At 39.5% G+C, this 26412-nt stretch overlaps 2 long non-coding RNA genes across 2 annotated transcripts; both read right to left on the reverse strand.

Annotated features, from left to right (window-relative positions):
* Nucleotides 1–250: 250 nt before the first annotated feature.
* LOC116410555 lies at nt 251–2121 on the reverse strand. The gene is made up of 2 exons (XR_004222472.1): nt 1753–2121; nt 251–1048 (listed from the first exon to the last, which is right to left on the reverse strand). It is a non-coding gene; the product is annotated as an uncharacterized LOC116410555 (long non-coding RNA).
* Nucleotides 2122–17145: 15024 nt separating this feature from the next.
* LOC116410556 lies at nt 17146–18971 on the reverse strand. The gene is made up of 2 exons (XR_004222473.1): nt 18619–18971; nt 17146–17943 (listed from the first exon to the last, which is right to left on the reverse strand). It is a non-coding gene; the product is annotated as an uncharacterized LOC116410556 (long non-coding RNA).
* Between the last annotated feature and the right edge of the window lie 7441 nt (nt 18972–26412).

Consider the following 26412-nt stretch of genomic DNA (forward strand, 5'->3'; position numbering starts at 1 on the left):
CATAAGTCCAAGAGTCAATATCAGATCTAATAAAAAGTCATAAAACATGGGGGTACTGAGTTTATAGCATGGCAACTGCCCTACTCCATTCCCACCACTGAAAGCAAGAAAGTATTATTATAGTGTTGTTCTGCCCAACCTGCAGCCTTTTAGCTGTATTAAAAGTACAACTCCCAGCACCCCCTGACTGTTTAGTTAAAGAAAAGTTGAAGGACAAACAAAGAACCAATGAAGAGAACTAACAAATGCATTACGGTTCTTCCCATAGTCTTTTTATTACTGTTTCTTAGCAATATATGTTACTATCTTTAGTAGAAAATACATAAGTATCTAACATTACGGTACATAAAGTAAAATATTGCTGCACCAGAATTGGTAAGGAACCATTGTGGTTGGTTCATGTTGATGGAACCAGACAAGTCAGTAATGGGGTTCCTAGAACAAGGTGAAATGACTGTATAGCAGCTGGCCTGTGTACAGGGATAACCCACCTCCCACCCTACCCCATACAAATGTAGGCCAAGCCCCTCTGAGCTGACTTTTTCTAGCTCAGAACAATATTTTTAACAGCTTCAAGAAATACATTGAAGCCTTCTGTGAAAGGGTTACTTCATCCTGTGTGTCACGGGATGATCCCAAATTTGCAAAGTTCTCTGGAGTTTCCGATTGCTGCATTTTCCTGGCTAAAGTTTCAACTTTATCTGCTGATTCTTGGAATTTTTTCTCAAGAACTGTAATAATCTCAGTGAGTTTCTGTTCCTTCTCAACAAGTTTCCTCACTTGAGTGCCCAGAACTTGTATTTGATTCTCCAGCTTTTCAATTTTCTCATTTTTCTTCAGAACAATCCAACTCAGTATTGCAAGGCAAACAAGTAGCAAAGCAATGAGCAAAAGAAGAATAATTTTCAATTTTGGGCTGTCCATGTATCCAGCACCTTGTAGTTTCCTGATCCCCTGGGAATGAGATGGATGCTTTCTCCTTCTTAGCACCATTGTCACTGTTCTCTCAGTTGTGCGAATTGTCTCAGTCTCTCTAAATGAATTCATTCTGGGGGGGGGGAAATAAAGATCATGAAGTAGCTATAGTGTAGTGGTGCTCATATTATTGTCATCTTAATATCAGATCAATCAATCAGGGCTATGATATACAGAGCCACTTGTACTCAGCTACCTGTAGTGGCTACAAAAATATCCTACAATAGACAATACTGAGAACTGTCTCTGCTAAAACACATGTAGAGATAATTATCAGTATTGTCTATTTTGTAGTAGCGACAAGTAGCTGGCTACAATTAGCTCTGTGTGTCATTGCCCTCATGTGACAGATTAAACCTTATTCAATATTCACCTTTTTCGGATTATTATTATAACAGTATTATAGAGGTTATTTCATATCTAATTTCTATTTCATAATATAGAATATATTTTTAAATTCACAGTTTTAATTATTAGTATTATATATTATTTAATTATATATAACTATATATCATTTAAAATCCTCTGATCTTTTTGTTCGACTTTTCACCCTATTGACATTTAAACAGGTGGCCAATAAATGTTTCCTGCTGATTGGTTACATAGGTGACTAGATCTCTAGCAAAGTTTGCACCTTTTGTTACAGAAACCCCCCTATCTGTTACTCATCTCTATTTACTTTGTCTTGTTTTTCTATCTAATCTGCATTGTATCACTATTTATTAATATCAATCATATCAATCACTATTTATTAATATCAATAAATATCAAACATACCTAAAATTCTTTCTAGTTGATGAATGTGTAGATAGGTAGAAAAATATTCAGATTCAGAAAAGGTTCAGATGAATTAGCTATTCAGCTCCTAACAGCTCCTAAAAGCTCCTAACAGCTGACTAGCTAGTAACAACTATGACAGTTAAATCAGTAAGCAGTACAGGTTACATTGTGACATCACTACATCAGATAGCCATGGCTCAGGTTTCATTGTGACATCCCTAGATGAATCAGATCACCATGGCAACCTGATAGTAGGCAGTGGAAGATGAACTACAAATAAAGTTTTGTTCACTATAGATAAATAATACAGTGCAATATCGTATTTTAATAAAACAATCATATTTTATGGGTTTTGAAGTACAGGTATAGGACCCATTATCCAGAATGCTCGGGACCAAGGGTATTCCAGATAAGGGATCTTTCCGTAATTTGGATCTCCATACCTTAAGTCTAATAAAAAATCAATAAAACATTAATTAAACCCAATAGGATTATTTTGCATCCAGTAAGGATTAATTATATCTTAGTTGGGATCAAATACAAAGTACTGCTACAAAGTAGTTGCATCCAATAAGGATTATTTATATCTTAGATGGGATCAATTACAAGATACTGTTTTATTACTACAGAGAAAAAGAAAATCAGTTTTAAAATTCGTTATTTGATTAATTGTAAAGGCCATCTCCCATAGTCTCCATTATAAGCAAATAATTTTAAGTTTTAAAAATGATTTCCTTTTTCTCTGTAATAATAAAACAGTACCTTGTACCTGATCCCAACTAAGATATAATTAATCCTTATTGGAGGCAAAACAAGCCTATTGGGTTTATTCAATATTTAAATGATTTTTAGCAGACTTAAGTTTTGGAGATCCAAATTACAGAAAGATCCCTTATCTGTAAAACCCCAGGTCCTGAGCATTCTCTATTAACACCAGGATCCCCAAACTCTTCACAGTTCAAAACAGTTGGTGGAGCCAGCAACAGCTTTTATCTATTGATTTTTTTGGTATAAATTTAAAATACTGCCATTCATATGCTATTTACGCCAAGGTCCACAAACTTTGCAGAGTTAGTCACTGGATGACAATAGTTCAAGGATTGAGAAAAGTGGGTGGAGCCACAGACAGCCAGTCAGATTTATTCCATTGATATTAATGGGGAAATTTAAAGTGCTGCCATTTTCACACGTTTAAAGTTAGTGTCCCCCAAACTTTTCACAGTTGGCCACTGGAGGATTAAGGTTAAAGGTTAGAATCCGATTTCACCAATTGAATTTTATTGGTTTATATTTATACTGCTGCCTTTCTCACACTATTTTTGCCAGGGTTCCCAAACTTTGCACAGTCAGTCACTGGCTGACTATGTATTCAAGGTTAGAAAAAGTGGGCAGAGTCACAAAAAGCCAATCATATTTCTTTAATTGATTTTGATTTTGACTGTTGCCATTCTCACACGTTGCCAGTGTCCACAAATTTTTCATAGTTTGTCTCTGGGGGACTAAGGTTAAAGGTTATGAAAAGTGGGTGGAGCCACCAACAGCTAATCCCTTTCCACCCATTAAATTTCATTGGTTTATATTTAAACTGATGCCATTATTTGAGTATCAATTTCAGGGTACTTTGCAAAGTTAGTCATTTGGAATTTGTGGTTTAAAGTTAGAAAAACATTTCACCTATTTACTTTCAATGGTGAAATGTAAAATGCTGTAAGTCCCACAATTTTACGCCAAACTTTGCAGAGTTGGTCACTGGGGGACTGCAGTTCAAAAATAGAAAAAAGTGGGTTGGGCCACTTACAGCCAATCACATTTCATCCATCGAATTAAAAATGCTGTAATTCTTACACTATTTATGCCAGGGAGCCCAAACTTTGCAGTTTCTCACTGGGCGACTTCGATTCAAGGTTAGAAAAAGGGGGCACACCCACCAACCACCAATCACAATTCACCTATTGACATTTATTGGTGTAAATTTATACTGCTGCCGTTCTTTATCTATTAATTCTGGGGTCCCTGAACTTTGCAGAGTTAGTCACTGGGTAGTTAGTCACTTAGAAAAAGTGGGCGGGGCCACCGACTGCCAATCAGATGTCACTCATTGATATAACTGTGGTCCAAGGTTGGAAAAACTGGGTGGATCCAACAACAGCCAGCCCACAACAAATCAGGTTTCATTCAGTGACTTCATGGTTTTCAAACCAACATGAAATTTGTTCTCAAACTTTCCTTTCTAGTTACTATTGTTACTTTTGTTACATACCTTTCTATTCAGGACCTCTCCTATTTAAATGTCTTATTCAAATGCATGCCTGGTTGCTAGAGTAAGTTGGACCCTAGCAACTAGATAGCTGCTGAAATACCAAACTTGAGAGTTGCTTCATAAAAAGCTAAATAATTCAAAAACCACAAATAATAAAGGCCAATGGCAAATTGCCCCAGAATATCACGCTACATCATACTAAAAGTTAATTTGAAGGTTGACAACCCCTTTAAATACAATTATGGTTCAGTAGCAGCATCTGGGCAGTTTTGAACGTTGTGGTATTTTCAAAGAGAACTGTGGTAGGTTTAGACCAGAATGTGATTCTTCTACAGATAGGCAGTCAGAAAATCAGACACCAAAAGTGTTTGCCACAGACAGCACATTTCCCCATTCATTGTCCCATCACATTGGGGAAAATACTGGGACTTATCCAAGCAGTCCCTACATCCTAAGTGGGTCATGACTAAAGGTGGCCATACACAGGCCGATTGTAGCTGCCGATATTGGCCTCTTAGACCGATTCGGAAGCTTATCGGCCCGTGTAGGGGCACAAAGGACGGGCCTGTTTGACCGACATCTGGCCTGAAATCGGGCAGATATCGATCGGATAGGGTAAAAAAATTTATTTAGATCGGGGGACCGCATCGGCTCGTTAATGTGGTCCCCGAACCGACTGCGCCTATTACCGGCATTCTTATTCGATCGGTTGGCCCTGAACAAATTAGCCTAAATTCTAACTAACCGATATCGCCCACCCGTAGGTGGCAAGGTCGCCAAGTGAGCAGATCTTAACGTGTATTAAGGTCTGAGGAAGGAGATTTTTGTAAAGGTATGGAAGTCCACGTAGCTGCTCTAAACAGCTGTTCTGCTGAAAATCTTATCCTTCATGCCCAGGAGGTGCTCAAGGCCCTGGTCAAATGAGCTTTTACCTGTGTAGGGGGATTCCTCTGAGAGGCCACGTATGCCTTATGAATTAACTTCTTAATCCATCTGGATAAAATTGATTTTGTTGCATTTGTCCCTTTCTGCAAACAGATTCATTGTGCCAACAAGAAAAAGTTCTATCCATGTAGTAGCGCTCACCACATCTATGGAGTGTGGTTTCTTCTCCATGTCATGCTTGGTATTTGGGCACAAGGAAAGTACCACAATAGGTTGGTTCACGTGGAGTTCAGAGACTACTTTTGTTAGAAAGGTAGGGATTGTTCTCAGTACTACCTTATCCCTGTGAAAGACCATAAGACTGGGTGCCACGAAAAGAGCACTCATCTCCGAGACCCTACTGGCTGATGAAATGGCCAATAAAAATACCACCTTCCAAGTCAACAGAACTCATCAGTTCAAATGGAACTTCCTGCTTGGCCTTAACTACAAGGTGTGGGCTCCCATAACAAGGGCATAACATGAGCTGGGCCTTGGAGAAAGGTTTACACATCATCCTGTTATGGTAGGCTCTCCTGAAACAATACAGAAAGAATGGAGACCTGGACCTTCAAGGAAGAAACGAGAGAAGGGAGAACTGTTGCCACCAGTACCTGCCTCCATGCTACATGTGACCTGCCTGTCTCATGTTTAGGTTGTGTTGTTGGTTTCAGAGTAGGAGTAGCAGAGTGTGCCGAGGAGAGAAGGATTGCTGTAAGGGTGTTAAGACATTGCACAGTCTAGAAGTTTGTTGGGCCTGACGAGTAGAACCGGGTGGCTCAGGGCAGCAGTTCTCCTCAGGATATGAGACAACAAGGTTAAGAAGGGGAGAGAAGAATGCAAAAGAAGCACATCCAGCCCCCTTTAAGAGCTGCACTTATGGTATGGTTCTTTCCTGTACCATTCTCTGGAAGGGGGAGGGCATTTTCCGACTGCAGCCTCCCCAATCTTGCATGACATCTGCAAAAAGAAAAAATAAAACAATAAAAGCCATCAATCCTATGGTCTCATTAACTGGTTTCCAGAGCTAGAGGGGAGGGACAGGGCTTAAAGGAACAGTAACACCAAAAAATGAAAGTGTATAAAACTAACTAAAATATAATGTGCTGCAGCCCTGCACTGTAAAAGTTGTGTGTTTACTTCAGAAAGACTACTATAATTTATATAAATAAGATGCTATGTAGCCATGGGGGCAGCCATTCAAAGGAGAAAAGGCACAGGCACATAGCAGATAACAGATAAAACACTATTGTATTCTACAGAACTTATCTGTTATCTGCTATGTAACCTGTGCCTTTTCTCCTTTTTTCCAGCTTGAATGGCTGCCCCCGGGGCTACACAGCAGCTTATTATATAAATTATAGTAGTGTTACTGTAGCAAACACACCAGTTTTACAAGTGCAGGGCAACCGTGCATTAAATTTTTATTACTTTAAAGCTCTTTCATTTTTTAGTGTTACTGTTCCTTTAAGTGACGTGGAAGAGCAGAGCCCCAGGATATTGTTTACTGAAAAGTACTAAATAGTGGTGATTAAGAATGCCAGTGTACACTCCTTTTTTACACAGTTTACTATATCTTTAACTCTGCTAATTGCTGCCTTGTTTCCAAAAATACAAATTGGTCTAATTTTATTAATATAACCATTTTGCAGGCCTATGGCCAGGACTTGAGATGCTAGCAATAGCCGTAGGTTATGAATGACTTTACCTTAGCAGCTATACTATATAGACATTGGGGTCTGGTCACACATCTGGCTCATTTACAAACCAATGAAGTTGCATCTCTTAGCAAGGATCCCACTAGGTGAATTTCCATGGCTGTTCATTTGGGTACAGGTCAGGACTTTGTACAGTTAACTTTATCTCCGCAAACCCTCTCTATATGGACCTGGCTTTGTGCATGGGGGCATTCAGCACCACGTGTGGCGCTAATGCAGAGAGTGATATAGTGCTCCCTGCACTAAACAGCTGAATTTCTGTTTTAAAAAATGGAATTTTAGATCTCAAGAGAATACTGTCATGGGAAAACATGTAGCATCAGTTAATAGAGCTTCTCTAGTAGAATCCTGTATTGAAATGTTTTTGTTTTTTTTAAAATTATATTTCATTTTAGACTTTCCCAGGGTGCCACAGCCATGTGGCCTGTGCTCTAATAAACTTCAGTCTCATGTTACTGCTGCGCTGCAAGTTGTAGTGATATCACCCCCCTCTCATCCCCCCCCCAGCAGCCGATCAGCAGAACAATGGGAAGGTAGCAAGATAGTCGCTCCCAGTAGATATCAGAATAGCACTCAATACTAAGAAGTCCGGCTTGGGACTCCAGGAACAATAGATTATCTAAAAGCAGATCTAATGAGTATCGCTGACTCCTTCTGAAAGCTCAGATTCAGGCACAATGCACTGAGATGGGGCCTACACACCAATATTATAACTAAAAAAAAATACCTTTGTTGGTTCAAGAATAACATTTAAATGGCAGAGTGAATTATTTGCCATGTAGACAGTGCAAGTTAGAAGTAGAAGAACACCATAAAATCAGAATCCCTTTAAAGTTACCAGAGGTGGCTTTTTACCATCTCTGGTAACTGCTCACTGCTGTGTCACCTTGCCCCATGGCATGAGCAGCCCTGGGCACATTATTGTGCCGAAACAGAAAAGGGCCTTCCCCCCAAACTGTTCCACAAAGTAGGAAGAGCAGAATTGTCAAGAATATCATGCACTTTACTTTATAGATTTACTTTTTCTTGGTCCTGATGGCTAGTACAAACCATGGAAAACAGCACCAGACCTCTGTGATTACACATTTAGGCAGGTAGTATTCTGCTGGCATCCATCAATCCCAGGCCCACTTGCAGACTGCCAAATGGAGAAAGGGATTCAACATTCCAGCGCACAAAATTTCCCCAGTTTCAGAGTCTAATGGCAGAGCCCTTTATACCACTGGCTGACAACTGTCCCATAATTCTTTTGCTGAAGTTGCTTTTAGAGAAAGTCTGAAACTCAGCATTGCTGGATTGAGATAGATTAACACGATCATTGCTAATTATTGCTTCAAGGCTCTGTTTACAATTTTCATTTGTGACTACCCAAGCAGTGATAAGTTTCTTCAATTCAAATAGAACTCGCGCTTCCTCTTAGTCTGGTGAAGGTATCCAGTCTTGGTTTATCTGATTTATTACCTCACTATGGTAGTCCACGTTGAGTATGCTATCTTTTTCTGTTAGTTATAACTTTATGGGGATGATTTGTTAACGTTGGAGTTTTATTTTTTTCACAATTAAAATTTTGTAGTGCTAAAACAAGCTAAATTCAAGTTATGGTTCAAAAACTCAAATGTTTGATATTTATTAAGTGCAAAAAACCTGAAGACTTGAATGTAAAAGTTTATATATAAGTCAAGAGAGTTTTCCTGGGCAAAGTCAAGCCATCTTTTCAATTCCAGAATTTTTAGTTTTTTTCGAGTTTGTAAAATCAAGTACAATCAAGTATTCAAGTTTTTTTTATGTAAACAAGTTTTCCATATTAATAAATAAGCAAGCATTCAAAAGTTTATTTGAATTAGAAAACACTCTTGAATTCACTCAAATGCAAAAATTGATAAATAGGCCCATATATGTACAGTATGTTATAGCATATCACTGTTTGCTAGCTATAACATGGAGGCGGTAGGTAGATCTCATTGGTAGTGTCTGTGTCTGTATGGCTAACATTTGGATCATTTGCATGAATTTTATTTAGCTTGTCTGTTCACTTAATGTTAAATTAAACATTTTATAGGAATGGACTATACTGTGTCATGACACTTAACAATACCAGAGGGGATTGATGGATACCAATACACATGATATGGACAAAATGTTCCATTATTAAATTATGAATGTGAACCTTCTTTTAATTAAAAGATTATATTGTATGGAGAAGGAGTAATTATCATTGTATTTCAAATGTTCAAATGGCCATTTCTTTTCTAATTTAGTAAGTATTGGTGCAGATATTTTCCTAATTCAAGATATTTAACAATAGTTCAATATACAATATTGGGGATTGGGCATCTCCATTATTACTATAGTGTTTCCTGGATATTCAGTGTGTTAATACTAAAGGTATTGCTACAGCTGAATATTTCTTCTTGTTCTATTTCTGGTATAATACTGTATGTTTTTTTTTTCTTTTCCCTTAAAAGCTTACCGTAAGAATGGGCAATATCTTGCCACTATTTAATTTCTTACATAATAAAACTACTGCTGCATATCAATTTGGTTATGTCCATGTGTAGTCTATGAATCATCTGTAGGATACTATTACACTGTTTTGCAGCAGTGCAGCCTTCCATTGAGGTGTTTATTGTTGCATATTAATACATTCTTCCATTTTATATTACTTCCAATATAGTGGCAATGCATTATTATTAGATGACTTGTGTCTAGGGTTAATATGACATAATCCTGCCATAGGATCTTCTGAATTCATCTAGTTCTGTGTTTTCACGTTAATTCATTAGTACAGGTATGGGATCAATTATCCGGAAACCCATTATCCAGAAAGCTTCGAATTACAGAAAGCCCATCTCCCATAGAATCCATTGTAATCAAATGGTTCAGAATTTTAAAACTGATTTTCTCTGTAATAAAAAAACAGTACCTTGTAATTGGTCCCAACTAACATATAATTAATCCTTTTTGGATGCAAAACAATCCTATCGAGTTTAATTAATGTTTTATTGATTTTTTAGTAGACTTAAAGAATAAGTAAACCTTTTTTTTTTTCTATTAATAAAAATACTCTAAACAGCCTCCCAGAATTGCCTACCTTTGTCCCTCAGTTCTTTCTGACCTGGTTCCTGAGTTACAAGCTGCTTGATTCCTCTCCTTCTTTGTTCTGCTGCCTCCAGCCTTCTGCGCATGCCTGGATGCAGCAGGAGCCAGTCTGGGCATTAGCAGGGTTTTTAATATGACATAATCCTGCCATAGGATCATCTGAATTCATCTAGCACATTTCTGTGTTTCCACGTTAATTGATTAGTACAGTGTATGTTGAATTAATAATCTCTCTATAGCAGGTTTATCCAGGGTTCTACCTCTCAATATACACTTATGTCCGGGCCTTTTAAAGGAACAGTAACACCAAAAAATGAAAGAGCTTTAAAGTAATAAAAATATAATGCACTGTTGCCCTGCACTGGCAAAACTGGTGTGTTTGCTACAGTAACACTACTATAATTTATATATAATAAGCTGCTGTGTAGCCATGGGGGCAGCCATTCAAGCTGGAAAAAAGGAGAAAAGGCACAGGTTACATAGCAGATAACGGATAAGTTCTGTAGAATACAATAGTGTTTTATCTGTTATCTGCAATGTGCCTGTGCCTTTTCTCCTTTGAATGGCTGCCTCCATGGCTACATAGCAGCTTATTTATATAAATTATAGTAGACTTTCTGAAGTAAACACACAACTTTTACCAGTGCAGGGCAGCAGCACATTATATTTTAGTTACTTTTTATACACTTTCATTTTTTGGTGTTACTGTTCCTTTAAGGCTTACTCCTATAGTACCACAAATATAATCCTAAACTCGAAGAGGGTTGAGTATGTTATGGGGTTGTGCTTTGGTTAACTGTATTATATTTATTATTATATTCTCGGGAGGAGTAGGGATGTAACCCATTGTGGCCCACTTCTATACTACAGCTCAGGAAAAGTAAATCTTGGTAAGTATAAAATGATTTTCCTATGTCACTCCATAAAGGAATCAGTTGGTTTTCTACTTTTTTTGAACCTTGGTCTCCTTAAAGTTATAATTTGGGGATTGACAAATTCTTAATTAACTCTTTTGTTTGTTGATAATATCAAATGCCAAAAAGCATGAACTACTTATATGTGATATCTATATCATTAGTGGGGCCAACTGATTATAGATATAATATCCATGTCATACAAGCCCACAAATACTGAATGATAGACTGTGCTGCCACGCAGCTTTTACTGCCTAGCAGTTGTTATTAAATGTTATTGTTATAATGTTATTTGGTATCATCCATTCACCCCTGCTGTTTCTTGCTAGATAGTTGCTCCCGCCCTCCATTTTGTTGTTGTAACTGCCCTTTTTGTTGAGTGTGTTATGAAGAGACTGCAGTGTATGTAAGCTGTGTATCTTCATTAGACATTTACCTATGGAAAAGTCTCTATGTTATACCCTTGCTACCTTGAAGCATAAAGAAGCATTGGAAAACACTTCTGAGTCTTTATTCATTGAGTAAGCTATCTGTTAAGGTGATCATTCAACCTGCTGCACTCATCCTCACAGACCGGGTCTACACAGGGCTTGTGGCAGGTACAACTGATGCTGAGACAGAACAGTAAATTTCTAGAAGAATCCATCGCATGGCTATACTCTGCAGCTTCACAGCCGTGAGTAATCATTTGCCTGTGTGAAGAATAAACACCCTAAGGAATCCATCCTTACACTGTGCACTGAGGCCTATCACTGCCTGTGTGTAACTGCTACACTTACCAGAAGCATTGCACTGCACTAGGAGCCAGCTACCTGCTGAATATTCCCCACAGTATAACCTATTGCTGGTCTGTGCTGTTGCTCAGCCATAAGCACATTCTGAACTGTGCAAGATTACTACCATAAAGTCACAAGGATTCATTATTGTCAAGCTGTTTGGACTGTGAATTCAATATCTGCATTTAGTATAAGAACTATATTCTTACCTTACACAAGGTGATTTTGAACTGTGTTTTTCTTTGCCAACAATCCAGTTTGAGCTAGCTTGCAGCCCCAGCTCTAAGGCCCAGCCTGCTTACAAACAAAGTATCAATACCTACAGAGCTCAGCTTTGCCAGATTTCCAAGACACTGAATTGCAGCACTTGTCATGTCTGACAGAGATTCTACTGAGCCTGCATTTGCTCATGATAAAACAGACACCTTGCTTCATTCTGCACGTCCAGTTAGGGCCCCTCATCCATCCTTGAAAGCAAGGGAGGCTTATGAAGCAAATAAGGAAGAGACAGCTGATAATCTCATTGCATTATGGGAGAAAACTTTAAGTTTTATAACAGCTGCTAATGAAACTAGCAACAACACTGAGCAACTGAACGCCGCCCTCTCAAGGGTTAAGAAGGCATTTGAGAATTATAAAAGACTTTCTGAAAAGTACTCTTTCCTTCTGTCACGTTCCAACATAGAGGGAGCTTCACTAGAATTAAAAGACTTTACCTCTACTGAGCAGCAGAGACATAGCACATATCTTGAAGCAAAGGTACAGATAGAGGGTAGATTAGCACAGCTACATGAAACTACATCCTGTATATCTGCTTCTTCCAGACACTCAGGAAAATCATCTAGATCTGCCCGCTCACATCATAAATCCTCTTCTAAGTCATTGCGGTCCTGCTCTGTAAGGTCATCACTGAGCGACCAAATACTCAAAGCTCGCCAAAAGGCTGCAGTAGCCCAGGTTCAAGCCACCTGTTCTGAAAGAGAAGCAGCTTTCAAGGCAGAAGCTAAGCTCAAGGAATCCGAAGCACAGGCAGAAGCTAAGCTTAAGGAAGCCGAAGCACAGGCAGAAGCTAAGCTTAAGGAAGCTGAAGCACAGGTAGAAGCTAAACGCATTCAAGCAAGAATACAAGCAGAAACAGAGGCTCATCTAGAAATCCTTCAAAAGAAAAGAGAAAAGGAAGTAGCCTTAGCGGAATTATTTGTCTTGGAACAAGCCCTATTGGAAGAAGAAGGAGCGTCTTGTCCTAGCTTGGTCGCCTGTCAAGACCCTGTAGAAAGTACACTACAATTTCTCTTGACCTAGAACCATAATGATATAGTGCCGCCTACGGTAGTAGATCCATCTCATAATCCTCTAGCAAGTCAGTATGCACCTCCCAACACAGACACTCTACCACTACCGCATGCCACAAAATCAAGTGTACCAACCTATCCAGCTCATGTGCCACCACAACCCCTTGTGAGTAGAGATTACAAGGGCACAGCAGAAGACTTCAGAGTGAACTCTATGCCTCCTGCAATACAGCTCTCTTCAATTTCAAATGCACAAGGACCTTCAGACGCCAGACCCCTGCCTGGACTGAACCCACCTGCAATACCTTTCCCTCCACCTATTGGCCAGCATCGGATACCAACCTTGATCCAAGATGGTGCACCATCAGTACTTCCTGTGGGTGTAAAAACTGAAAGCACCGACATTGCAGAGTTCAGCAAGTATATGATCCGGCGAGAGTTGATTGCTACCGGACTGTCTAGATTTGATGACCGCCCAGAGAACTATAGGAGTTGGAGATCTACGTTTAAGACAGTAACCAAGAACTTGGATTTTGAACCCCAAGCAGAACTTGACTTACTAATAAAGTGGTAGGGGCGACAATCTTCAGAACAAGTAAAGAGACTTAAATCTGTCTACATTCATAACTTTGAAGCAGGCCTTGATGCTGCCTGGGAACATTTGAAACAAGACTATGGGAGCCCAGAAGTCATTGAATCTGCCTTATTCCAGAGACTAAAAGACTTTCCTAAGATCTCTGTCAAGGACAATCATAAGCTTAGAGACTTAGGTGACCTTCTTCTTGAACTTGAAATTGCTAAGTCAGATCCTAGTTTGCCAGGTCTTAGCTATTTAGACACTGCTGTAAATCCTATTGTAGCAAAGCTGCCTAATTATCTCCAGGGGAAGTGGACTAGCGTAGGATCAACGTATAAATATGAACACCATGTCTCTTTCCCACCCTTTTCTTACTTTGCAGAGTTCGTGAGGAAGATCGCAAGATCCATGAACGACCCAAGCTTCTTGTATCCAGATACAACCACCCTTCCTTCAACTACTTCAAAGGGTATTGCCACCAACAGTAAATTCAAGGACTCAAGACATACTATTGCTGTAAGAAAGACCGCGATTGCATCCAATGTCTTGGCTACAGACGCTAAATTACAAGATACCAAGGCGAGCAATCTTAATCAACAGTGTCCCATTCATGATGCACCACATTCTCTCTCCATATGTCGTGCATTCAGGGGCAAGCCTATCGAAGAACGCATGACATACCTCAAGGAGCATAATATCTGTTTCAAGTGTTGCACATCCTCCGATCATTTAGCCAGAGACTGTAAGAACGCCGTCAGATGTTCCCTGTGTAACAGTGCCAGGCATGTGGACGCTCTTCATTCAGACTCATTCAAAGGGAAACCTTTGCCTGGTAGCAACCCCAAGACTACATCAGATGATGGCGGGGAGAGAACTGAGCAAAATGCCAATGTTGTAACCACAAGATGTACAGAGGTGTGTGGAGAAGGGCTTCATAGCAAGTCTTGCAGCAAGATATGTCTCGTTAGGGTTTTCCCTGAAGGGGAGTGAGGAGTTCTTCAAGGACAACTGCAACAGTTGGGTAGCTCCATTACCCTTCCGGTTACCAAGGCTTACTCTCCCTAACAATCGAGAACAAGCTTTAGCCAGATTTGCTGCACTTAAGAGAACCCTCCGTAGCAAGCCTAAGATGCAAGAGCACTTTCTAGCATTCATGCAGAAGATTTTTGATAATCATCATGCTGAGCCAGCACCAGACCTTAAAGAAGGCGAAGAACGCTGGTACCTTCCATCCTTTGGAGTTTACCATCCTCGCAAACCAGGGCAAATCAGAATCATTTTTGACTCAAGTTCTCAATTCAAGGGAACCTCTTTGAATAATGTACTTCTAACTGGTCCAAATTTAACGAACAACCTTGTAGGAGTGTTGATGCGGTTCAGAAAGGAACCTGTTGCTGTGACAGCCGACATCCAACAAATGTTCCACTTTTTCATAGTCAGAGAGGACCACAGAAACTTTCTCAGTTTCTTGTGGCACCGCAACAATGACATTAACAATCAGGTGATAGACTATCGTATGAGAGTCCATGTTTTCGGCAATAGTCCATCTCCTGCCGTGGCAACTTATGGACTAAGAAGAACAGCACAGGAAGGTGAAAAGGAATTTGGATCTGATACCAGGCAATTCATTGAAAGAGATCTCTATGTAGACGATGGCCTGAAATCCTTCTCAACACCTGAAGAAGCCGTCAATCTGATAAAAAGAACTCAACAGGTCCTGTTGACTGCTAACTTAAGGCTTCATAAGATTGCATCTAATAGCCGTGAAGTAATGAAGGCTTTCAATCCAGAAGAACACGCTAAAGATTTGAAAGACGTGGACTTGGGAGTAGATGCCCTACCCACGCAAAGGAGTCTCGGTCTTCTCTAGAATGTAACTTCAGACACATTTACCTTTCAGGTCTCAGACACTGAGAAGCCATTCACGAGATGAGGAGTCCTGTCAACTGTCAATAGCCTTTACGATCCCCTAGGCATAGTAACTCCAATTACCGTCCAAGGGCGATCCATACTTCGTCAGCTTACCGAGAGAGTGACAGATTGGGATGCCCCTTTGCCAGTAGACCTACTGCCTAAATGGGAGAAGTGGAGAAACTCCTTGAAAGTTCTGGAAGAACTCAACGTCCCACGCTGCTATTCACCCACTTCACTTTCAAGAAGTCAGAGGAAAGAGATCCACATCTTTTGTGATGCATCCACAGAGGCTATAGCGGCCGTGGCTTATCTCAAGATCATAGATCCCTCCGGAAGATCCCATGTCGGTTTCCTACTAGGAAGAGCCAACTTAGCTCCAAAAGATTACAATTGTGTGAGTCCAGTCAGACGTCACCTCGTCATGGATGGCATACCTGCAAAGAGTCACCTAATACATTAGACTTGAGAAAGCTAGTTAGCATTTTACTGCATGCAATGTAATAGTATGTAGGAAAAATATTGTGTAGCGGTATCTCACGATACCAGGCGGGGAGTGTGCTGCCACGCAGCTTTTACTGCCTAGCAGTTGTTATTAAATGTTATTGTTATAATGTTATTTGGTATCATCCATTCACCCCTGCTGTTTCTTGCTAGATAGTTGCTCCCGCCCTCCATTTTGTTGTTGTAACTGCCCTTTTTGTTGAGTGTGTTATGAAGAGACTGCAGTGTATGTAAGCTGTGTATCTTCATTAGACATTTACCTATGGAAAAGTCTCTATGTTATACCCTTGCTACCTTGAAGCATAAAGAAGCATTGGAAAACACTTCTGAGTCTTTATTCATTGAGTAAGCTATCTGTTAAGGTGATCATTCAACCTGCTGCACTCATCCTCACAGACCGGGTCTACACAGGGCTTGTGGCAGGTACAACTGATGCTGAGACAGAACATAGACTATTGCTGCTGAACTTTTTTCTGCTAGCCATATCTAGCGGTTCATAGTGGGGGGAATGATCTGGTTTCATGTACTGCTGAGGCCACTGGTATGGGTATGTGGTTATCCCAAGCTCTCCCAACATCTCTCCAAAATATTTACTCCTGTGCTCAATACCGGGGGGGGTGGGGGATGACCAGCATGCAGATTCACTATACCAGGGGCCAATCTCTGGCGCTTTATTGTGTCAGACAAACTGAGCCACTGGCATGGGGTCATGGATGAAAGGTCCTACAGCTATATAATACTTGAATGTGGCAGGTAAAACTGATCTGGTCTCTGTCAACACAAAGTGGGGAGCACTGATTTTAGGTTTGATAGTCCTATCAAATTGTACTGATCATAAGACAGTTGAGGCCACTATTCTGGAAGTCAAATACTTTTTGTTTTACCAAGGGCTACTGAAGTTAAGCACAAACATAATGCTATTTCACATAACATGCAAATTAGAGTCTGTTTTCCATATAAAAATAACTGTATTTTTTCCTCTACATGTATTTGTCACAAATACATTTCAATAATTTTTTCTGTATACATCTATACTGTACATTTGCTCATTTGGTGCCCTCTAACCATTTTAGATTGCAGTGTGGGCCACAGACCTCATGTTTTATAGGTTATTGGGAGAGATGCCACTACTATTATTACAACTTTACCTTTTGCTGAAATGCCCCATAAGTCCAAGAGTCAATATCAGATCTAATAAAAAGTCATAAAACATGGGGGTACTGAGTTTATAGCATGGCAACTGCCCTACTCCATTCCCACCACTGAAAGCAAGAAAGTATTATTATAGTGTTGTTCTGCCCAACCTGCAGCCTTTTAGCTGTATTAAAAGTACAACTCCCAGCACCCCCTGACTGTTTAGTTAAAGAAAAGTTGAAGGACAAACAAAGAACCAATGAAGAGAACTAACAAATGCATTACGGTTCTTCCCATAGTCTTTTTATTACTGTTTCTTAGCAATATATGTTACTATCTTTAGTAGAAAATACATAAGTATCTAACATTACGGTACATAAAGTAAAATATTGCTGCACCAGAATTGGTAAGGAACCATTGTGGTTGGTTCATGTTGATGGAACCAGACAAGTCAGTAATGGGGTTCCTAGAACAAGGTGAAATGACTGTATAGCAGCTGGCCTGTGTACAGGGATAACCCACCTCCCACCCTACCCCATACAAATGTAGGCCAAGCCCCTCTGAGCTGACTTTTTCTAGCTCAGAACAATATTTTTAACAGCTTCAAGAAATACATTGAAGCCTTCTGTGAAAGGGTTACTTCATCCTGTGTGTCACGGGATGATCCCAAATTTGCAAAGTTCTCTGGAGTTTCCGATTGCTGCATTTTCCTGGCTAAAGTTTCAACTTTATCTGCTGATTCTTGGAATTTTTTCTCAAGAACTGTAATAATCTCAGTGAGTTTCTGGTCCTTCTCAACAAGTTTCCTCACTTGAGTGCCCAGAACTTGTATTTGATTCTCCAGCTTTTCAATTTTCTCATTTTTCTTCAGAACAATCCAACTCAGTATTGCAAGGCAAACAAGTAGCAAAGCAATGAGCAAAAGAAGAATAATTTTCAATTTTGGGCTGTCCATGTATCCAGCACCTTGTAGTTTCCTGATCCCCTGGGAATGAGATGGATGCTTTCTCCTTCTTAGCACCATTGTCACTGTTCTCTCAGTTGTGCGAATTGTCTCAGTCTCTCTAAATGAATTCATTCTGGGGGGGGGGGGAATAAAGATCATGAAGTAGCTATAGTGTAGTGGTGCTCAGGGCTATGATATACAGAGCCACTTGTACTCAGCTACCTGTAGTGGCTACAAAAATATCCTACAATAGACAATACTGAGAACTGTCTCTGCTAAAACACATGTAGAGATAATTATCAGTATTGTCTATTTTGAAGTAGCGACAAGTAGCTGGCTACAATTAGCTCTGTGTGTCATTGCCCTCATGTGACAGATTAAACCTTATTCAATATTCACCTTTTTCGGATTATTATTATAACAGTATTATAGAGGTTATTTTATATCTAATTTCTATTTCATAATATAGAATATATTTTTAAATTCACAGTTTTAATTATTAGTATTATATATTATTTAATTATATATAACTATATATCATTTAAAACCCCCTTTTTGTTCGACTTTTCACCCTATTGACATTTAAACAGGTGGCCAATAAATGTTTCCTGCTGATTGGTTACATAGGTGACTAGATCTCTAGCAAAGTTTGCACCTTTTGTTACAGAAACCCCCCTATCTGTTACTCATCTCTATTTACTTTGTCTTGTTTTTCTATCTAATCTGCATTGTATCACTATTTATTAATATCAATTAATATCAATCATATCAATCACTATTTATTAATATCAATAAATATCAAACATACCTAAAATTCTTTCTAGTTGATGAATGTGTAGATAGGTAGAAAAATATTCAGATTCAGAAAAGGTTCAGATGAATTAGCTATTCAGCTCCTAACAGCTCCTAAAAGCTCCTAACAGCTGACTAGCTAGTAACAACTATGACAGTTAAATCAGTAAGCAGTACAGGTTACATTGTGACATCACTACATCAGATAGCCATGGCTCAGGTTTCATTGTGACATCCCTAGATGAATCAGATCACCATGGCAACCTGATAGTAGGCAGTGGAAGATGAACTACAAATAAAGTTTTGTTCACTATAGATAAATAATACAGTGCAATATCGTATTTTAATAAAACAATCATATTTTATGGGTTTTGAAGTACAGGAATAGGACCCATTATCCAGAATGCTCGGGACCAAGGGTATTCCAGATAAGGGATCTTTCCGTAATTTGGATCTCCATACCTTAAGTCTAATAAAAAAATCAATAAAACATTAATTAAACCCAATAGGATTATTTTGCATCCAGTAAGGATTAATTATATCTTAGTTGGGATCAAATACAAAGTACTGCTACAAAGTAGTTGCATCCAATAAGGATTATTTATATCTTAGATGGGATCAATTACAAGATACTGTTTTATTACTACAGAGAAAAAGAAAATCAGTTTTAAAATTCATTATTTGATTAAAAAGAGTCTATGGGAGACATGCTTTCCATAATTCGGAGCTTTCTGGATAATGGGTTTCCAGATAAGGGATTCCATACCTGAATTACACTTTTGTAGAGCAGTGGTTCGTATAAATATTGTATCATTTGAGTTTATTAAAAGTGAGAAAATACAACCAATGGGAACAAGCTCTGAAATGGCCCAAAAAGGCCTCCAAATGTATAAACCATACTGAACTAAGTAGAAAAATATTACTAAGATGGCACTTAACACCTGCCAAATTTTCTAAAATGTCGACAACTTACTCAGATCTGTGCTGGAAAGGTTGTGGACAAAAAGCAGATACGTATCACATGTGTTGGGAATGCCCAACCCTAAAAGGGTTCTGGGAAGAGGTATCTAACCTAATCCAAAGAACAGTCTCATACAACATAAGCCTATCACCTGAGTTAGCTCTATTAAACATAAGCTTAGATGCCCTACCTCATGAAAGTAAAGCAGTCATCTCACACATCCTAACAGCAGCTAGATACTCTATAGCTAGAAACTGGAAAGCTCACCAACCTCCAAAATTACAAGAGGTAATCGAGAGAGTTAAATCACAAGCAACGATGGAAGGCTTATACCAAAAATATATGGGCGACCCCGCACAATTCCATAAAAACTGGCAAACATGGCTAAACAAGCATGGAAGTACATTCTCTAAAATATGAATATGCATATAATAACCTGTCAATAAGTACAAAAGTGATCAATTATTACAAACACTGAGTAAAATGTAACCCTACTACTGGTCTCTCTTATTGTGCTACTGATATGTATACCTGTATTATTGTACATAGTTAGTATTTTGAAATTATATAAAGCTTCCAATACCGCAACATGTGATATTGTTACGAGAAAATCCTGCTATGCTGTATGACAAAATAATTTTTCTTTATTTCATGTTAAAATTAATAAAAACATATATACAAAAAAAAAAAAAAGTGAGAAAATACAGCGTTACTGAAATTATGATTTAGTGCAAGGTAGATCCCGGAACTGGTTTGATCTCCATCTTGGAAGGATTTTTTCCCACTCTAAAGTCAAATTAAAGAAGCTTCAGGTGGGTTTGTAGGCCTTTCTCTGGATCAACTAGCAGTTAGGTTTGAAGGTTGAGCAAACGAGTGAGCTATAGTTTAAAGAATTGGTCTATCTATTTTAATGCTATTGATTTCAATTGGTGCAGCACAATGGTGTCCAACGTATTTCATACCCCCCAACTGTCCCGCTTTTCGCGGGACAGTCCCGCTTTTTATGGTGCGTCCCGCTGTCCCGGATAGTTCCATGAATGTCCCGCATTGCGGGACATTCATGGAACTATCCGGCACAGCGGGATGCGCTTGCTGTAGCCAGATGTTCTTGCTTCGTCGGCTGCTTCGTTATGCCTCTCCTTGCGCTGCGCGACAGGCCCTTTTATAAGGTTGCGCCTGTAGGTGTGACGTCATTACGCACGGGGCGCAACCTTATAAAAGGACCTGTCGCGCAGCGCCTATGGGAGGTACTGTGTATTGGGGGCTACTGTGTATGGGGGGCTACTGTGTATGGGGGGCTACTGTGTATGGGGGCTACTGTGTATGGGGGGCTACTGTGTATGGGGGCTACTGTGTATGGGGGGCTACTGTGTATGGGGGCTACTGTGTATGGGGGCTACTGTGTATGGGGGGCTGCTGTGTATGGGGGGCTGCTGTGTATGGGGGGCTGCTGTGTATGGGGGGCTACTGTGTATTGGGGGCTACTGTGTATGGGGGCTACTGTGTATTAGGGGCTACTGTTTATAGGGGCACTGTGTATTGGGGGCTACTGTGTATTGGGGGCTACTGTGTATTAGGGACTACTGTGTATTGGGGGCTACTGTGTATGGGGGCACTGTGTATGGGAGACTACTGTGTATGGGGGGCTACTGTGTATGGGGGGGCTACTGTGTATGGGGGGCTACTGTGTATGGGGGGCTACTGTGTATGGGGGGGCTACTGTGTATGGGGGGGCTACTGTGTATGGGGGGCTACTGTGTATGGGGGGGCTACTGTGTATGGGGGTACTGTGTATGGGGGTACTGTGTATGGGGGTACTGTGTATGGGGGTACTGTGTATGGGGGGGCAAAACTGGTACTTAGTTATAACTCACTGCCTTCTCTCTATACTTGTATTTTAATGTAGGAGTTGCTATATTGTTTTCCTTAGGTCGTTCAGTATGAGGGTATAGCACATTTTCGTCTGCACCCGCCATTTCATCTATATAAAAGGGGTATTTTTTTAAAATGGGGTGTGGTAATTGGGGCGTGGCCACAAAAGGGGGCGTGATCAAAATATCGGGAGAATCCAGGGTAATTCGATCGTTTGGCCCTGGGGCCATCAACGAGCCGATGCGGTCCCCGATCCGACTAGATTTTCTAACCTTTCAGGCCAGATATCGGTCGGGTAGGCCCGTCGGGAGTGCCCATACACGGACCGATTAGCTGCCGAATCGGTCCAAGGGACCGATATCGGCAGCTACTATCGGCCATGAATGGGGGACCTTAAATGTTCCAAATATCTTATTCATTTAATATATAAATGTATTTTAATAGCAAGATTTATAACATATATTGTTATTCCGATGATAAGACCAAATAATACATGAATTATTTAAACTGTAATTTCAATTATTTAAAAGAATTATTCTATTTACCGTTTGTATCTATCTATCTATTTATCTCACATCACCCATACAAACAATGCAATCTACCAAAGAACAGTAAATTATATTAGACACCATGTAGATACATAACTGAAGTTCTCACAGAAGATCCTGTACGTATTATATTGGTAAAGTTTGTTTGTAAATATAGTTGTAGAATCATTGTACAATCTCTAAACATACTACTCAGTTCTTTAACAATTAATTGATGGATTAGATTTGGAAATTGATTTGTGCATCATTTGTACAATATCTGTCCAAGGTATCAGTATGGGTGCCAACGTGGATCTGGTATATGCCAATCTGTTTATGCATAACTTTTAACAATACAGTATTCTGTGTATGGGTAGCATATACATTTATTCAAGAGCAACAGCTGTTGGCATTTTTTGGTATATTGTACAAAATATTATCCATTATACTATATAATATAAAATGGACACAGGACCCAGCAATGTCTCCACCAGTGGGTGATCTATATATATGATAAATAAATAAATATGTTAAGATATTAAGTTTTATCCACCAGGGGTCACCAAAGGACTTCCAAAACTCCAGTTTATATGCACTACAAGAATAGCCTCCTCTGCCACACTGTACGAAAAGCAGTGTGATGCTGCATCTTACAGGTATGGAACCTGTTATTCAGAATGCTCTCCGTAAATTGAATCTTCATACCTTAATTCTGCTAAAATTATTTAACCTTTTCAGTGCCACAGGATATAGAATCTACATTGTGTATAAAAGTACCTAAGTGCCACAGATTCTATATTCTGCTGCACTTTCGGGGTCTGAGAGTGGATGTGCAGATTTTAAAGCCGCAACAGCATAAAAAGGCACCTTAACCAATTTTGCTTTCATCAGAATGTGTACTTTAAGAAAATATATGGTACAGGTATAGGACCTGTTATCCAGAATGCTCGGGACCAAGGGTATTCCGGATAAGGGGTCTTTCCGTAATTTGGATCTTCATACCTTAAGTCTACTAAAAAACCAATAAAACATTAAACCCAATAGGATCATTTTGCATCCAGTAAGGATTAATTATATCTTAGTTGGGATCAAATACAAAGTACTGTTTTATTTTTACAGAGAAAAAGGAAATCAATTTAAAAAATCTGGATTATTTGATTAAAATGGAGTCTATGGGAGATGGGCTTTCCGTAATTCGGAGCTTTCTGGATATCGGGTTTACGGATAAGGGATCCCTTACCTGTATATGGTCCAGGGTCTCCGTACTGTTAGGGGGTCTTATGGCACATAATACACATACTGGCTGTTTATATTGCAGCAGCCAGTGCGTCAGATGTGAAAATTCATTTGCACTATTTTCATTGGGGTCCCTGTATGCCACATAGTTTGGTAAATCTATGCATATAGGGCATCAAACTGTTCAGTAGACCCCTGGCGTTTATATTTAGAATGTTTTATGTTGATACATTACAAATTGTGGGGGTACATAATGAGGAAAAATGCAAGCTTTGTGACGATTTTCAGAAATGCCATAAAAACCGTTCTGTTTAGCATAGCTTTGTAGTTTGGTAGTTTGCAGTGGAAAGTTGTATTTGCCCATTTTTGTTTTGTCAGAATGTGTATTTTTGAAAGAAAATATATGGGTCTCTGCACTGTTGGGGGGGTCTTATGGCACATAATATGGTAATTTTTTTATGGTGATTTTTAAAAAATGTTCATATTTGTTTTTATAGAGGAAGCATAGCTGTTTGTTATTTAGGATTAGAAAGACATGGTTACTAGTGATGGGCAAAATTTTACGCCAGGCATAGATTCGCAGTGAATTTCTGTGTTTTGCCATTGGTGGATGGAGAACACAAAATGTCTTGCATTTAGTGCACATGAAATGTGAAATTCTGATGGCACTTAAAGGGTAAACATTTAATAAACCCAATAGGTTTGTTTGCCTCCAATAAGGATTAATGATATTATTTGGGATCAAGTACAAGGTACTGTTTTTAAAAAATCTGAATTATTTGATTAAATTGGAGTCTATGTCCTTCCCATAAATTGGAAATCTGGATAATAGGTTTCCATTATTTGTCCAGAGAGCTTACAATAGCAAAAGCATTGGAGACTATTAAAACATTCTATAAAGGATGAGGGACTGCTTGTGTCAGTGGCATAGCTTTGTATACAGCAGACCCCGGGCAACAGAGGGGCACGGACCTCGGGGTCTGCTGTACCATAGTCCCCCCTCACCCCCTTCTCCTACCTTTAAATCTAATAGTGTGATAGGGGCTGGGAGATGTGGTACGTGAGGGCCAGGAGGGGAGGTGGGCGAGGGGGAACTGGTTGCGCTGGGAATTCTTAGAGGAGATTTCTGCAGGGGCACTGGAGCGACCAAGTTATGCTGCTGACTTATTTCCCTTGTGCTAAAGAACGTTGTGTCGTAATATTCTGCCATTTCTCCTGACCTTGGTGGGCTCATTTAATTATTTGTACCATTTTAAGTGTTTAAAGCTAAAACCCTACTTTTGGTAGGATTTATCAACCTTTGGAGCTTATTTATTTCCATATTCTATAATAAAGTACAAGCCCTATCAATCAAGTGGTAAAATCAAGCTTTGCTTCCTCATTGCTGCCCTGTGGGGAGAAGGGGAGAATTATTACATAAAGAAGTAAAGTAATTTTTCTATTTTGAATTCTGCATTATGGGGCGATAAATCTTCGCATGAAAGCCATTTGCAAATATATGTATTTTGCTTTTGCTGCAAATGAGTGGATATGGCAGAGTCGAAAAGAAGATTAAATACTATGCTCCCAGCAGAAGTGTTAAAAGTTTTTGTAAGGTTTTATAATTCTTTCGTTTTTCTCCCAGATTTTCAATAGTGTTATTTCTAGTAACGTAGCATGTAGTAATACTCGGGATAACCCAAGACTGAACACCTTCACCAGATTAAGGGGAAGCATAGTGTTAGAATAATATGCCTCAAATCCAGGGGGTAGAGTTCATTGGTATAGGCCATATTCCCCATTCATGTACTAGAGGGGATAGATTTGATGGTTTCAACAGCAGTAAACATTTAGAATTTTCAAGCAGGGTAGGCTTGATCCTGTAGGTCTGTGTCTTTGATTGATTTCAAGGTTTGTGGTACAGTGTGCTTTATAGTGATTTTTTATAATTTACTTATATGTCATGTACTTTAATTATGAGTGGTTGTTATGATGTATTCTTAAAGTAGACGGACAGGTACAATCACTGGGAGGTGCCAAATGAAGCACCTGCAGTGATTGTAATCACTTACCTGATACCCTAGGCTGTTTTCCTGTTAGCAGATACCTGCACCGGCCTGGGGTATTTTTGGAGGAGCACAATGGAGCGATCCTCTTCTGCTTTTCCTTTCTTCAGCTGCTTGGGCAGATGAGTGCATAGCAGAGTGAAATAGCTGGCATTTTTCTAAAACGGAAACTATACAGAAAATCATATTAACTGGTATATATATCAATAATTATTGCTCTCTTACATCTTTCACATTGAGCCACCTTTTAGCAATGGGCTGTGTGCTCACTCAGAGATCACATGACCAGATATAATGCAGCTCTAACTGTAAGAGGAAGTAGTGTGGAAGCAAAAGGCAGAACTCTGTCCATTAATTGGCTGATGTGACCTAGCAGTATGTGTGCCTTGGCTTGTTTGTGTGCACCGTGAATCCTATGATCCCAGGAGGCGGCCCTAGTACTTAAAATGGCAGTTTTCTATTTAGGAGAACCCAATAGCACATACGACTAAAAAAGTCTATTTTTATGTAAATGGTTTATTTAGATGAAGCAGGGTTTTACATATGAGCTACTTTACACTATGGGGAGATTTATCAATCCACAAATGCTCCGAAAGTGTCCGAATGCGTTTTTTTGTAATTATAATTATTTTTGAAACAATTTTGTCGCCGTCGCGACTTTTTTGTATCTTGCGCAAATTTTTCGTCACCGTATTGTCACGCCGAGTACAAAAGTTTCGGATTCATTCAAGCTTTGGTATCGTGACTTTCCTTGGGCCAGGTTGGAGCTGCAGAGTGCCATTGAGTCCTATGGGAGGCTTCCAAAATCATGCACAGTAGGATCAAAGTCGGAAAGGTTTTCCCGACAGTTACGATCGATCAATATGGAAAAGTAGAGACGGCGACGAAAAATTCGTGCAAGATACGAAAAAGTTGCGATCTTCAGAAATTATCGTATCCAATCCGAATTTTTCCCATTCGGGATTCGAACTTGTGATTTAATGAATCGGCCCCTATAGCTTTACACTATATATTTTTATGGGGACCTGCATTGTTTGGGGGTAACTTTAGTAAGGGGGGTAAGTTTAGCTTTTCACTTTACTGCTTATGCACCCCCACTGAGCCCGCACCATGGTGCCCTCCAGAAATACCTTGAGCTGGTGCAGTTTTTTGCTAACAGTAGCACCAGC

The sequence above is a fragment of the Xenopus tropicalis genome, chromosome 4 (assembly GCF_000004195.4).
Source record: "Xenopus tropicalis strain Nigerian chromosome 4, UCB_Xtro_10.0, whole genome shotgun sequence".
NCBI classification, from domain to species: Eukaryota; Metazoa; Chordata; class Amphibia; order Anura; family Pipidae; genus Xenopus; species Xenopus tropicalis.